This window comes from Glycine soja, chromosome 12 (genome assembly GCF_004193775.1).
Source record: "Glycine soja cultivar W05 chromosome 12, ASM419377v2, whole genome shotgun sequence".
Lineage (NCBI taxonomy): Eukaryota > Viridiplantae > Streptophyta > Magnoliopsida > Fabales > Fabaceae > Glycine > Glycine soja.
In genome coordinates this window covers 36,504,039-36,520,543 of record NC_041013.1, presented here as the reverse complement: position 1 = coordinate 36,520,543, position 16,505 = coordinate 36,504,039, and the positions used below count along the sequence as shown (strand labels likewise).

Below are 16,505 nucleotides of genomic sequence, written 5' to 3'. Positions count from 1 at the left end.
ACCTGAAAGTCACAGGTACAAATCACAAATCCGTAAATTTGCTAGGGGTAATTTTGGAAATAACAAAAAATGTTGGGTGTACAAGTAAAAATATTGGGTGCACAAGCCACAAATTCATGAAAATAAAAATTAAATAAAGAAGCCAAACATAACATCATACGAACAAGAGTAAAGAAAAAGAAAAAGAAAAAGAACAATAACACTAAAAGAAAGTTGCAAACTTGGACTTAATTCAGGATTGGGAATAAGGCGCTATTGACTTATGTTGCAAGTGTGGGACTACTGATTATAGCAGGTTAATCGCTTTTTGAAACAATTGTGAAGAAACAATCTTTCTCTATGTGCCCATTCTCCTTTTCTTTTTTCTCCTCCATCTTCGTTTTTTCTTTTGGATATGTGTGATTTTTATAGATCTCTTCTAGGTTTTTTGTTATAAACACTTAATCTCATTCATCCACCTATTTCTCTTTTTATGACTCAAGATATTTTTTGATGACCTGATTTCTCTTATAGCCACCTCTTATTTAATATTTTAAAAAGATTAAAATATTCTTTTGGATAAAAGTGGTTATTCACACGTTGAACAAAGGAAAAATAGTCTATTACCTTAATTTTTAAAATAGTAATTATAATTTGTAATTTGTTGGGAAATCAACACTCTTACAAATAAAATTATCCACCCCACAAAGGATCGTGAAAACACAACAAAAATTACAGCGTAAGAAAAATAATAACAAACACAAAAATTTAACGTGGTTCGACACCTCTTGCATACGTCCACGGAACCGATTCAAAGTATTTTACTATCACAAAAATGATTACAAGATTGTAACCACCCCAAATAGTGTATCACTCTACAAACTCGAGTACCCCATTCAATGGTTACAAGAAAATGATAACACTCTCACACAAAGGCACTTTTCTCTCAACAAAGTGACTTTGTTTCACAATCTCTCTTCTCACACACTCTCTCCTCATGTGTTATGTTTCTCCACTAATTCTCTTCTTATTTATAGTGAAGATTGTCACTAACTATAATAAATAAACTCTCTTGAAAGTTGAAACAAAAACAACTTTAAATGCATCCATTCAACTAAAGTTCATTTAGTAAAATGTAATCTTTCACTTTGCATTTAAGCCACCTAAACCTTAATGATAAAAATCCAATTTCTAACATGTGTGTACCTTATTTTTTTGGCTTGAAACTCTACATAATTAATGTATTTTTTTATATTTTCAATATTTTGGTAACTGAAATTAGAGGCACTGGTGAATGGTGATGGATTATGGATCGATTAAGACATTTATGAGTATGACCATTAACAAGGAACTACAAATAGTGTAGTGGCAGCCAAGTAACTGTTAGTAAATATTTGTTTTATAATTAAAAATTTATAAATATATATTACTTATATTAATTCTTTTATAAAATAAAATTTTTATTTTAGAATTTGTTATGTAAAATAAGATTTTCTATCTTTTTAATATTTTGTTTTAATGAGTCAATGTAATTTGCTATGTTTTTTTTATACTTGTAAGTTGGTTTCCAACGGTCAGATTTTTGTTATTGCATAAGGGGGTATATGCCTATATATATATATATATATATATATATATATATATATATATATATATATATATATCTTTTCTCCTCTCTAGAAAACACACAAGCAGAATAAATAATTTGTTTTATTTCTCTCTAGATTTTGTCTTTTCCTTACTTATAAAAACTTATTTTTGAGAGTAAGAGCATTGGTGTTCAAAAGGTTTAGGGATCCTTTCATTGCACATGATTGGAACCAACGTATTATCGTATCTTGGGAGAGGAGCGCAATCAGATTTTCCTACCAGTGCAGTGAAGGCATTTTCTCTCTAAGGATAACGTTGCGAGCTTCAACCCAGGTTAATTATTTTTTCCCCTAATTTATTTTTTTTCCTTTGTGTTTATTGTATGATATAGTTCATTTTTTATTCATGTTTTACCAATTAAAGTTATTTTTCTACTGTTATTTTGTTATTTAATTGAAGGCTTTGGATTTTCTTCTTATTTATTTCTTTTATTTTATTTTAATTTTCTAATAGTCTTAGAGAGAAAAATCACCTTCTTCTTGCATAGTCTTTTCTACAGTAGCATTTTGTTTTATCAAAAAGTGTCTGTCATGGATGTGATTGAGTCCATTTCTAGTAAGCATGAAAAATTAATGGATGAAAACACAATGTACTATGCTCTATTAAAAATGTTTTTATTATATTATTTCATTTCTTTAAATTTTAAATTAGTGGGAGATTGTTGAAAAATATTTTCTTATAATTTGAAATTTAAAATTAAAATAAATTTTCTTTATCAATTATGTTTTTTAAAGATTAAATGCTTTTAGAATTAGTTTCCGTGAAAACCTAAAAGCATCCCACTACTTTTATTCCTATGTTAGGAAGCTATCTTTTACTTCGTCAAATTCCCTTGTGAACATTACAATTCTTTAAAATTAGGAAGTTTGTTGTTTGGTTTTTATTTTCTATTGTTTAATGTTATTATTGCTGCAAGTATTTTATTAATACACGTTGGTGACTGATTGCCTTTCTATATATAGCTCATTGCTAACAAAAAATAAACATGTGAAAATACAACACGCAAACCAATAAAATAAAAACTTGGGTGAAACTTTATATTCTGCATGTCATATTCTCAATAGAGTATCTTATAAAAATTTTGAAAAAACCCCTTATGAGCTATGGAGAAAAAGAGAATCAAATTTGAAATATCTTAAAGTGTGGGGTGTCTAGCAAAGGTTAATATTCTTATTAATAAGAAAAGGAAAATTGGACCAAAAACCGTTGATTGAGTTTTTGTTGGATATTCTTTGCATAGAACTACTTATAGATTCTTGACTGTTAATTCAGAAGTGTCTAAAATTTCTAATGATACTATTATGAAATCTAGAGATGTCACTTTCTTTAAAAATGTTTTTCCTTTAAAAAATAAATTGTCTAAATCTGTTTGTGATACTTTTTGTTCTATTTTATCATCTTGTAATAATGCTAATAAGGACATTGTTTTTGAACCTAGGAGAAATCAAAGATCTAAAAAGATTAATGATTTTGGTTCTGAATTTTGTTTTTTTCTACTTAAAGATGATCCTAAAACTTATGGTGAGGTCATGAGGTCTATTGATGTTCCTTTTTGAAAAAAAAAGACTATTAATGATGAAATGAGTTCTCTTAAAACTAATAAAAATTGGATTTTTGATTCTGATGAAACAAAATCGACAAGTGGTTATGTCTATACTTTAGCTAGTGGTGTAGTATCATGAAAATCTGCTAAACAAACTATTATTTCACGTTCTACCATGGAAGCAAAAATTATTGCTTTAGATACTCTACTAGTGAGACTGAGTTTCTTAAAAATTTGTTATGTGATTTGTCATTATTGAATAAGCCTATACCTCATGTTTCAATGCATTGTGATAGTCAAGTTGATATATCTAAAGTTACTAGCAAAAATTTTAATGAAAAAAGAAAACACTTAAAAGTGAGAGATAAGTCTATCAGAAATTTGATTTCTCATGGTATCATTTCTCTTGACTTTGTCAAGTCAGAAAACAATATTGTGGATCTACTTACAAAAGGGTTGACGCGTCAACAAATACTTGAGTCGTCAAGGGGAATGGGACTAGAGTCCATTTACAACAATGGACACCCGTCTCCGTGTGATTGGTGATTCCATGAATGGAGTTCAACGAACAACGAAATTGTTTGTTGACAAAAGTACATCAAAATAAAATTTTGCGGAGTTGTTCCGTTTTTCATTCCTATGACGAGGTGTATTATAAATTGTGGCAATATTAAGATTAAGGTATTTATGTGTATTTTTGGTAAAAAAATATCTCTTAATGAATTCGATGACAATTATTGTAGGGGTGGGGATCACAAACCACTCTTTGAGGATTCACCTAGTTCAAGACAATTAAGTCACTACATTTCTTTCGGATGGAAATTCATAAACACTCGGTATAAGGCTCAAACCCGGAAGGTTCCTTCTACTGAAATACAAATCACATGCTCTTTCTTTCTTTTATGTTTCTATACAAATCATATTTTAAAAAATATTTTAAAATTTTAAATTATGTGAGGGAATGTTAATAAATATTTGTTTTATAATTTAAAATTTATAAATATATTTACTTATATTAGTTCTATTTTATAAAATAAAATATTTATTTTAGAATTTTTTAAGTAAAATTAGATTTTCTATCTTTTCAAGATTTTATTTTAATGAGTCAATATAATTTGTTATGTTTTTTTACACTTGTAAGTTGGTTTTCAACCGTTAGATTTTTGTTGTAAGTTAGTTTCCAACCGTTAGATTTTTAGATTTTTGTTGTAAGTTGATTTATGTCTATATATATATCTTTCCTTCTCTCTAAAAAACACACAAGCATAATAAACAATTTGTTTTCTTTCTCTAGATTTTGTCTTTTTCTTACTTATAAAAACTTATTAGTATTCAAATTTGTGTAAAAGTGCGGTTTCTTTTATTTTATTTTAATTTTCTAACAGTAACTTCCAATTCCAATTTAGCTCTGAAGGGTTGCTTCTTCTCTTTTCTCCATCCGCTAACACATAGTATTCTGCAACTTAATTTATCGTATTCATGAGAATTAGCTCTGTCTAACCTGTTTCTCCTTCTATTTTAGGCTGCGTTTGCTTCTAATTGTTGATCATGAACCGTGACGACCAATTTGAGAAACGTATCCTTTTTCTTAATTCACTTTCAGAAACCGATAACATTTTTATTCATCTTCATCGCATTGCTGTAATTTTCCAATATTCTCTTTAACTTTTATTCCAATTCCGATTTGCTACGGTCAGGAAATCATGTAGCCACAGCCACGGTTTTTTTTTTTTTTTTTTTAATGAGCAACCACAAACAAACTCTAAATTCCCAATATTGAAAGACACTGGGAGATTGTAGTCACGCATTAAAACCCTAGTCAAACCATAAAAAATATTAATTAAATAAATAACATATCTTCTTTATCCATAAGAAAAGCTCCTAAATTACAAAAAGATAAAAATAACTACTTATCTCTTCAGATTACATGAATACCTCCCCTTCATTAGTATCAATTTTGTTCTCCCCCTCTTTTTTGATAGATCATATTTGATAGCACTGAAATAGTTGCTTGAACGTAACAATCTGATGATGTGGGTAGATATAGGTTTCAGTTAATCAGGGTTATTTTATTTGGCTTTTCTCTTTCAGATATTTATGTTTTATCTATGCTATACTTAACCATTTGATATAGCTCAATCTCTCCCTAAAGGAACTACAAATCATAGCATCAGAACAAGGAAGATGGGGTATGTCCACTTTCTAACTCTTTCCATGAATGTGTGCGTCTTTCTCTTTTATTCTTTCTTAATTTTATCTTGGGTTAATTAAGTTTTTTTTTCCTCTTAACTTTTTTGAAATTTGATTTTTAGTTTTTAAACAAAAATTTAAATGGTTAAGGTCAATCAACTTTTTCGAAATTCGGTTTTTAATCCCTAAACAAAAATAAACAAAAAGTTTATCTTCATCTCTTCAGTAAATAGTAAATAAGTAGTTATTGCAAATCTTTGCTAATTAAATGTCATAGTGTTGTTGGGACGGCAAAATACATTGTTTACACGTGATAACTCTGCCTAAGAAAAAATAAATTGCAGTTTGATAATTAGCATGAAGATACTCATGGGAATTAATGAGCCAAACTCCCTCCTCTTTAAATTCAAAGGACACTAAATGAAGGTGTTAAGAGTGTATGAAGCCAGAGGAATTATACTAATGGATTTTTAACGTGAAAAAACTTCTGTGTGTAAGGAAGAATCTTCGGGTATCATTTATCTTGCACCAAGACCCTAATGCTTGTACCTTGAAGTTAAATTATTTACTACTACGCAGTACGCACAATCCCAAAGTGTGTAGTGAGCACTTCTAGTTCAGTGTACCCTTCTTGATGTGTACATTGACCTAAATATGGCTAGATGTGTACATTGACCTAAGTTTGAGGAATTTGTTTCTATTTCTTCTCAATCGCGTTCAAGGAAAACAAAAGTTGGATTATTTGAATAATATATTTTTATTGTTGTCAAAAGTTGAATTATTTGTATTATTTTACCATTATATAATTTACTCTTGTTGCATTTTAACTCATGTCCTTAATAGTCATATTATATGTTGTAATGACCATATTATATTTTCTATTCTTTGAATTCAAAAAAAGTAAGATTTGAATTGTTTGGAATGTATACATTTGTTATTTCAATTCCAATTACAATAAAAAGTTTCTTTTCTCAGACAATACTTATCGTTTGAGGTATTGCTATTTATCTCCTTTCAGACGATACGTATCCTATGAGGTAACTTTTTCTCCTTCAAGGATTACAAGTGTATCTTTCTCTTTAATAAGACACTTTTCCTTTGCTTCCACTCTCAAACTTCAGAATATTCTATTTATAGAAGGTAATGAGTGGTTCACAAATATCAAGCAACAACTTGATCTTCCTAGAACTTTATTCCATCTAGGGGACAATCACCAACCTTTGGTTTTTGCAAAAAAATTGTTTTAGACCTAGGAATAGTTACCCTTACAGGGTTCTTTGAATGTGCTCAAATGTGTTTCTCCATTAATCAAGGAGAAATTCTGACATATACTTGACTGTCAGCCTGTTACATCATGGTGAATACATATACTTACAGTAATAAGTAGTTCTTGTATTTTTGTTCTTACCATTTATAATGTTTATGCAGGTTTTTATAAAAGATTGTATCTCATCGGATTTGACATCATTTGTGACCTCCTCTGGAGATGTTGCTGCTGGTTTCACAGGTGAGGCAGCTCAAGAGTTTCATGTTATGAATCTAATTACCGACACTGGTCTCCTAGCATTCGAGGACTAGGCTCCTCCAGAATTAAAGATGAGAAAAGATAGTTTTATTCCTTCATAGTTTCGAATTACATGATTCATTGTTATATAGCACTAAGGCTTGATAATGCAAACAAAAACTGTTAACCAAATTCTAACAATTTGTAACAGGATCTTTAGCAAATAACAGAAAGGTGCAGAAAAGGATAGTATGGCCGACAGCATATGCTCTTCCAACCACTCAAACTCTGCCAGCTCAGCATTCCTAGCTCAGGTTTGTTACGCAAAATCCTTCAAATACTGAGGCTTGATTATCCTCCTTTTGGGCCTTTGATTTGTAATTGTCTCCCCTGTGTCAGCTTGTTGTATTGCCCTATCAATATTATTTGTTTGTTGTTGCTGTTCTGTTTCATTCATAACATTCCCGTGCCCATCAAAGAACACCTTGTCCTCAAGGTGGAAGTCAACCTTGAGACTCTCCCAAGGTTCCCACGATGCGTCTTCAGGGAACAGGCCCTTCCATTAGACTAGAACCATCAATTTAGGCCCATTATCAGATTGTTCCCATTTAGTGTCTAAAATCACCAGAGGAGAAATAATTGGGTCATTATCGACTGATGTGGTTGGTAGCTCAGCAATAGGATTAGTCTGATCAGTTAATGGTTGAAACGGTTTAAGCAGAGAGCAATGAAACACTGGGTGAATGCGTGACCCAGGTGGTAGTTCCAGTTGGTAAGCAATTGGGCCAATCTTCTGCACTATTTGAAATGGGCCATAGAAGCAACATGGGGTTGTCCCTGTAACAGTCGTTTGTTGGCATGGTCGAAGCTTAACAAATACCCAATCACCTTCTCAGAAGCTAACATCATGTCTATTGTTATTAGGAAAATGTTTCATAGTATGATGAGCTTTGATAAGTTTCTTCCTAAAATCAGCGAATACAGCTTCGCGGTCAGCAAGAAAGTCATCCTCGGCATCAAGGTTGGATGTTCCCGTCACATAATGCGGAATATTGGGAGGTTTCTTCCCAAAGGTGATCTTGTAAGGTGACAGCCCCATGCCTGAATGAATGGATGTATTATACGACCATTCTGCCCATAGTAAGAATTTTCCCCAGGTTGAAGGTCGAGGATGAACAAAAGCTCGCAAATACTGTTCTATTATGCGATTTAACACCTCAGTCTATCCATCAGATTGAGGATGATAAGCTGAGCTCATATGCAGCTTCGTCCCACTGAGTTTGAACAACTCTTGCCAAAATCGACTAACGAATAGGGGGTCACGGTTAGAGACCAAGCTGTGAGGCATTCCATGGATCTTGCCAACAATGTGCATGAAGAGCTGCGCCACCATTGAAGCTATGTAATGGGTTTGGAGGGTACCAAGGTGAATTCCCTTTGAAAAACGGTCTATGACGACCAGGATCACAGTGTGCCCCCGAAAAATTGGCAATCCGCCGATGAAATCCAAAGAAAGGTCCTCCTACGGACGAGAAGGTACCGGTAAAGGACAGAGTAGGCTTGCTTGCTTTTAATGATCATACTTTGTCTGTTGACAGTCAACGCAAGCAAGGATAAAGCGTCGAACATCATCCTTGATCCCAGACCACGTAAAATTCTCACCAACTTGAGCAAGAGTCTTAGCTATCCCCATATGGCCTCCTGTTAGTGTTGAATGGTATTCCTCAAGGAGAGTTTTAATAAAACAGAACCCTTTCAGAAGCCAAATGTGGCCCTTCTAAATAATAAGATCCTGCAGAATGACACAATTTGGATAATTCTGAGGGTCAGCTTCTATGCTTTGTCGGAAAGCCACATAATCAGGATGAAGTTGCAACTTTGTTTTCAATTCCTGCAAAAAAACGAGATGAGGAACAATTATCATCAACAATTTTCCGATAGGAGTTGCTGGAATCCGGGAGAGGGCATCAGCAGCAACGTTGTGTTTCCCGGAGTGATACTGAATGGAGTAGTCATACCCCATCAGTCGAGCGAGATAGAGTTGTTGTTCAGGCATCTAAATCACCTGCAACATCAACTCTTTCAGACTCCAGTGATCTGTTAAGATCGTGAAGTGATGACCCAGTAGATACTGGCGCCATTTCTTCATTGTAGAGGTGATAGCCACGAGTTCTCTGACATAGGTAGAAGAGTGAAGGAGCTTCGAGCATAATGGCTTGTTGAAGAAAGCAATGGGGTGGTTTCGTTGGGACAGAACAACGCCCATTCCCACCCCTGAAGCATCTATCTCGACAACGAAGGGCAAGGAAAAATCCGGTAGCCCGAGAACGGGGGCCTGACAAATCGCATTCTTTAAAGTGTCGAAGGCTTGTTGAGATTCTGGTGTCCACTAGAACTGATCTTTGGCCAAAAGATGAGTTAATGGAGCCGCCATGGAAGCATAGTCCTTTATAAATCTTCAATAAAACCCCGACAAGCCCAAAAATCCTCTGGGTGCCTTAGTAGAATGAGGTGTGGGCCAGTTTTGAATTGCTTCGACCTTTGCGGGAACTGGTTCAACACCGTGTTGCGAAACTACATGCCCCAAATATTCTATTTGTTTCTGGGCGAAAGTACATTTAGAGAGCTTAAGGTAGAATTGTCCTGTGACCAGCACTTGAAAGGCACTTTCCAATTGCACAAGATGCTCTGTAAAAGACTTGTTGCAAATCAAGATGTCGTCAAAGAACACGATGATAAACTTATGCAAGTATGGTGCAAAGATGCTATTCATCATAGCCTGAAATGAAGATGGTGCGTTGCACAAGCCGAATGGCATTACACAGAACTTGCAATGACCATGGTGAGTTCTGAAGGCAGTTTTGTACACATCATCGTCTTGCATCAGTATTTGGTGATAACCTTGCAGGAGATCCAACTTCGAGAAGTAGCAGGAGCCCCTTAGTTTGTCCAGAAGCTCATCAATTGTGGGAATTGGAAATCGGTCCTTGATGGTGATGGCGTTCAATGCTCTGTAATCAACACAAAATTGCCAAGTTCCGTCTCTCTTTTTGACCAACAGAACGGGTGAAGAGAAGGGGCTGGTACCAGGCTGAATGATTCCCCTCTTCAGCATTGACTTGACTTGGTTTTCGATTTCTTGCTTTTGAAAGTATGGATAACGGTAAGGCTGCACGTTTACAGGTTCAGAATTAGGAAGTAGATGGATTGCATGGTTGGTGTTTCGACTGGGAGGTAAGGTCGTTGGAGTTTGGAATAGGGAAGAGAATTTGTGGATTAAGGAGTCAATCTTAGGGTAAGGTATTGTGTTGGTTTTGATTGAAGGGGGCTCAGAGGATAATATACGGATATGGAAATAAGCACTGACATTGTCAGTTTTGATCATGCGGCGGAGTTGTGGGGGTGTGATTGAATGAAGGCCGCTATTAGTATTCCCTTTTAGTTCTATAATGTTGCCGTCATGTATGAATTTCATGGTGAGTTCATTATAGTCAGTAAGGATAGGGCCCATGGATTTTAACCATTGAACTCCCAAAACTAAATCTGTCCCGTAGAGAGGTAAGACATGGAGGTCCATAGTGAAGGTCTGGCCTTAGACATGAACCGTGGTGACGGCACATAGGTGGTGGCACACCACTTCATTCCCATTGCCCACCACTACTCTAAGGGGGTGTGTGGGCTGGGTACTCAGATCCAAGGTTCGAACGAGATGTTCCTGCACATAGTTATCGATCAGGATGATCACGGTGTGATTGGCAATTCGGCCCACCAAGCGCAAAGTCTTTGGGGCTAAGTGGCCCGGAAGCGCATAAAAACTAATTTGGGCCTGGGGCTGGTCACTTATATTTTCAGAATGGGGAAGTGGCTCTTGGGTAGGGTTGTTGACATTCTCTGCGGCCTCTTCGTTTGCGATGAGGAGGAAGAACTTTGAGGAGCATCTGTGCCCTCGAGTGAACTTCTCGTCGCAGTTGAAGCAGAGCCCCTTCTCGCGGCGATTCGCCATTTCTTCCAGCGATAGTCATTTCAAAGGAAGAGGAGGAGGTTTTGCAGGTGGTAACAACAAAGGAATTGTCGATGGCGGTGGAGAGGTAGACCCCAGTGGTGGTGGTAACCCAAGAGTGGTACGGCCACGGAAAGCACGGTGATGTTCAGTGATTTTCTCCTCTTGGAGTCGCGCCAGCGCAACAACTTGAACCAGAGTCAAGGGTTGGAGTGCCTGTACTTCGCGGCAAATGTCTGGCTTCAAACCCGAGACAAAGCAACTCAAGAGAAATGGTGCCGGCAGTCCGACGATGCGGTTGACCAATGTCTCAAATTGCGACAAATAGTCCATGACAGAGCCGCATTGTGTCAATTTGAAAAGGATTCCAGTAGGATCCTCGTACTGGGAAGGAGCAAAGCGCGCTTCAAGAGCTTGAAGCAATCCAGACCACGAAGTCAATTGTCCGTTTCTCGTCTTCCATTGGAACCATGCGAGAGCTGGTCCCTCCATATAGAAGGAGGCGATTGTTAGACGTTCGTGTTCCGGTGTGACATGGTACGCGAAGAACTGGTTAATCTTGAATATCCACCCGGAGGGGTCTGTTCCATCGAAACGGGGCACTTCTAGCTTCATGCGAGGAAGCTGAGAAGAAGGAGCAATGTGGGAAGGGTTGGTGGAGGAAGACGAAGGCGAGGCTGATTGTTGCTGGTTGGTCTCGAGAACCGTGATGCGCTGGATAAGCTCATTGAGCTTGGTAGTGATGTGAAGCTGATTGGAAGCCAATTTGGCAATTACTTCCTCCATCCGTTCCAGGTTCGTTTTCGAGTGAGTGGATTCAGCCATGAGGGTGAGGTAAGAAAGGAACTTGTCTGTCAACGCTCTCAATGAAAGCACCAAGTGTTATGAATCTAATTACTGACACTGGTCTCCTAGCATTCGAGGACTAGGCTCCTCCAGAATTAAAGATGAGAAAAGATAGTTTTATTCCTTCATAGTTTCGTATTACATGATTCATTGTTATATAGCACTAAGGCTTGATAATGCAAACAAAAATTGTTAACCAAATTCTAACAATTGGTAACAGGATCTTTAGCAAATAACAGAAAGGTGCAGAAAAGGATAGTATGGCCGGCAGCATCTGCTCTTCCAACCACTCAAACTCTGCCAGCTCAGCATTCCTAGCTCATGTTTGTTACGCAAAATCCTTCAAATACTGAGGCTTGATTATCCTCCTTTTGGGCCTTTGATTTGTAATTGTCTCCCCTGTGTCAGCTTGTTGTATTGCCCTATCAATATTATTTGTTTGTTGTTGCTGTTCTGTTTCATTCATAACAAGTCAGCTGAAGAACTTGTGTTTATCCTACACCTAACTGTTATTCCTCCTGAGGAAAGATGATAACGCAAAGACTCCTTAATACTAACTGCAATTATGATCACACCTGAAAATAATGTTTCACTTCCTTGAGGTTAAATAAAGTATTATCTTGAACTTTTTAACATTTGATTTTTAACCTATCCAAAAGCACACGGACATTGATTGAATTAAAATGAAGGTATATGGATATTTGGTTCAGACTTAAATTTACTAATCTATGGAATTTATACAAAACCTAAAATTTAGATGGAGGCATTATTTTGCTTGGCATAAGCAGAGGGTACAAGAAGCTGATCTGATACTGTATCTAAGCAATGGTTTAATACTGATTTAGAATATACACATTCAAACAAACATTTATTCATTTGAATATATTTGATAACGTATATTTTATGAGCTAACTTGGAGTGTTTAAACTTTTGAGCATTGTGTCGTGTGTGTAATCAAAGTCATAACCTTTTGTTATTATCTTATAACCTTTAGTTATCAGGGTTATTGTGGGTCTCTCGATGGGCATTTTGTTGATCATCAATCTTACCTTTCAATTTCGTAGACTTATTATTTTCAACAACCAGGTGTGAATGAATCAGAAGCCAAGTCTTGTTATTGATCAGTCTCAACTTCTGTTGGTGTGCAAAGCAAAATTGTCTAGGGTTCTGTAATTGCAAAGAATAATCCTAAATCTCCTGGTTTAATGAAGCCAAACAAGTTAAAGTCTACACCTAGAAATGGGATTTTAACCAGCACGATATCTGAGACTGTGGCTGATACTGAAAAAGATATCAAAATTCTAAACAAGGCAATCAGTTGGAAGATTATGATGTTTCAGATTGCTTATGATATCACGAGGTAACACTTGTTTATTTATTCATTTTGTGGGATGGTAGAATTGTTGCATTGATGAATATTTAGAAAGGTATTATTGTCCTTGTTTCATTAATACCTGCTTAACTTGTTTGAGATAATTTGTAACGGAAAATTTTCTCCCCAGCCTTGTTTGTCACCTCTAGGATCTGTTGTTTTAGTTTTATTTAATATACTTATCCAATTAAGAAATGGATAAAAATTTTCATATTATGAACTTTGTTTCAAGTGTTTTATATCTTCACCATAACTGCTGTAGAATTATGATGTTTTGATCATGTGAATGTTTTTTTTTTTTTGCAGGCTCCTCATTTGCGTTCTAATTTTACAGCATCCACTCCTCCAAATACATATCACCAAACAGGAAGTTTTTCATCATTAGCCAACCCAAGATGCCATGTTTCCCCCCCCACAAACTACAGGCCAAATACCTCTACTAACTACAGACCAACTGGGAGAGTGTCTAGTGTAAATGATTGATTTTTGTTGAATGACAAATTCAGGAGTGGACAATCTGAAACGTCAATGGAAATGACTCGGGGTCCTCGGGGTCGTTACAACAATTTTCTTCTAAAACCATCACTTGTTAAGGATGCGCTTGTGATCACAATATGTAAAGATGAATATAACCTTTCAGATTTCCAAACTGAATATGAAACTGCAAAATTTAATGTGATTAAATCTTTCAATGAAGACGAAGTTCATAAGAGTGTTAAATATAATGTTTGGACAAGTACTCCAAATGGAAATAAGAAGTTGAACGCAGCATTCCTTGATGCAGAAGCTAAATTGAGACCGACAGGAACCAAGTGTCCAGTTTTTCTCTTTTTCTCAGTGAGTTCAAATCTTAGTTCACAAGTGGTATCTCTCTCTCTCTCTCTTTTCCTTCAGAAGTGTAACGAGAAAACTGGAACTTCTTTATTGAAATTTTAGATTTTGACATTTTGTTAAAGGTATCTATTCTTCTATTTTATTTTATTCTCTTTCATGAGGTTAAATTATCTTCAAAGTTCAAAAGCTCATTATAAAAACATGATCATCAGTTTATGTTTCCTTTTATATTGATGTCCAATAATTGGCAAAAGTAAAATGTTTTCTTAAATTGTTTGATTGAAATGCCAAAAACATTTATTCTATTCCTAATTATAATAGGAATATCTTTATTTTAGTGTATTTGTCATTCTCAATGATATATCAGCTAGTATATTTTTAGAATTGGGAGTTCTTGTCCTTAAATCATTATTTCTGAATATTCATAGATCCTAGATTTATTTTGTTGTCAAATCAGGTTAATGCTAGCAGACAGTTTGTTGGAGTGGCTGAGATACTTGGGCCGGTGGACTTTAAAAAAGACATGAACTTTTGAAAACTTGATAAGTACAACGGTTTCTTCCCAATTAAGTGACACATAATAAAAGATGTTCCCAACAATCAGTTTGTGCATATCATCCTTCCAAGCAATGAGAACAAGCCTGTAACTTACACTAGGGACACACAAGAGGTAATTCTTAACTTGATGGCATTAAAGCGCACCTGTGTCTGCTTTTATAGAGATGGAAAAAGTAGTTGTTGCACAACCATGTGAATAGATTGTGATGAATTTGAGTTACCCCTGAATTATATAAGTTGGTGCAAGTTATTTACTGACAAAGAAAGTTAAGTAATATGTACAGAGTTTGTGTGAATGACATGATAACTCATATTTTAGAGTCAATGTTCTTGGGTCTTTCAAGTGGGAAATTTCTTTAAAGGGAAAAGTGAATCTCTAATATATTGAATATATTGTCAGTTGATCAATGATTAGGTCATGCATATCTTGATGCTAATTATTTTCGTTTATTCGGAGAAAGTTATTTGTTTATTTTGGATTTTGAAGGAATTTTGATTTTGGCTCAATACTGTTTTAGTCCCTTAAATGTAAATTTTCTTTTTTTAGTCCTTGAATCTTGAAAATTGCTCTTTTTAGTCCATCCCATGAGTGTGTGCTAAAGGGAGAATAATAGATTGACAATTTGTGGTGTTTTTTAGCTGCTAGAATTTGCATTTTGAAATTGTCACAAATTCTGTATTTGGCCCACCCTCATATGAGGAGGGACTAAAAAGAGCAATTTTCAAGATTCAGGGACTAAAAAAATCAAATAAGAGACTAAAAAAACTAGATCCTTAAATTGAGGGACTAAAACAGTAATTAAGTCTTTGATTTTTCATTATTTCTTTTGTTTCCTCTATTATTTCTTATCTTTCTTGATAGGCTATTGCAAGGTTACTCAAAGGTGCTTATTGTGCCTATGAGTTCCAATGTAATACACTGTTAGTGTAAAGATTTTTATATTGTCTATTAATAAAAATAATTTTTGTTGTTACTTTTAAGGTATTTATTTGAAAGTCAATAAACTTACTATATATGGTGATTTGTGATTGAATGACAATGTAAAAAATCTTTACACTAACAGGACATTCTATTGGCATGGCTGTATACGATAATATTTATATGATATGTGATTAAGTAGAATTAGAATTGTATTGCTATAAATATTATTATAGTTATCGACTTGATGTTTTGTTAGACGTGATTTATAATTAAATTTGTAATTATCTGGCTTGCAGATTGGACTGAAGATGCTGAATATTTTTAAAAGTTATTCGGCTAAGAAATCTCTATTGGATGATTTTGACTTCTATTAGAGGCGAGAAAAGTTATTTCGTTCCCAGAGGAGTACTAAGCATGCAAGGCCAGAACAGGGAGTATATGGCAATGACAATTACCAAGTAAGTTCCATTGTCTACAATGATTCTTACTTATTTGGAACGTAGAAGATATGAGATTTGCCATAAGTACACACAACTGGAATATTGTAGTGCTGCGATGTTATATTTGTCATTAGATCTTCCCTCCCTCTTGCATGCTGTAAAAACATTTTTCTTTTGTGTGTTCTTATATTGAGTTTTGCCTTTGTGATCATCGTTTGTCTTTTAATTTTCTGCAGAACACTGTCGAAGCAAGAGAGAAGAAAATAGAGATGCAATCAAGTGGTACCAAGCAAGGTACTCTCGTCAAACTTACCAAAAACCTTACTCTCAACTCCTCTGGATTTAGATAGCAAGATGGCGAGAGGAGAACAAGAGAGCCCGATATTTATTTCTACACGTAGGCATTTAAGAGTTGCAGACTTGCAGTTTGGTTTGTTTAGAGCTTCTGAAGCACACGCTTCCTTTATGATTTGTGTGATAAGATGACCACGACACATTTTAAGTTTGACCAATTATTTTTATATTACTTGATGAGTTGATGTTTGCGTACTATGGTTCGATGTCTCCAATGTTTCTGTATAATTTATTGGCAAGACTGTTTATTAATTGTTTCACGTGGATGAGCGCCCAGTTTCAAAGTTGTGTTTTGTTTGATTATGCAATTGCA

General features: G+C 35.0%; 1 pseudogene across 1 annotated transcript; it reads left to right on the top strand.

The window, feature by feature from the left end:
* The first annotated feature begins 12,732 nt into the window (after nt 1–12,732).
* Nucleotides 12,733–16,476, top strand: LOC114378964 (annotated as a pseudogene). Its single transcript, XR_003659402.1, has 6 exons — nt 12,733–12,798; nt 12,876–13,022; nt 13,391–13,921; nt 14,376–14,588; nt 15,695–15,856; nt 16,075–16,476. The product of XR_003659402.1 is annotated as a YTH domain-containing protein ECT4-like (transcript).
* Nucleotides 16,477–16,505: the final 29 nt, after the last annotated feature.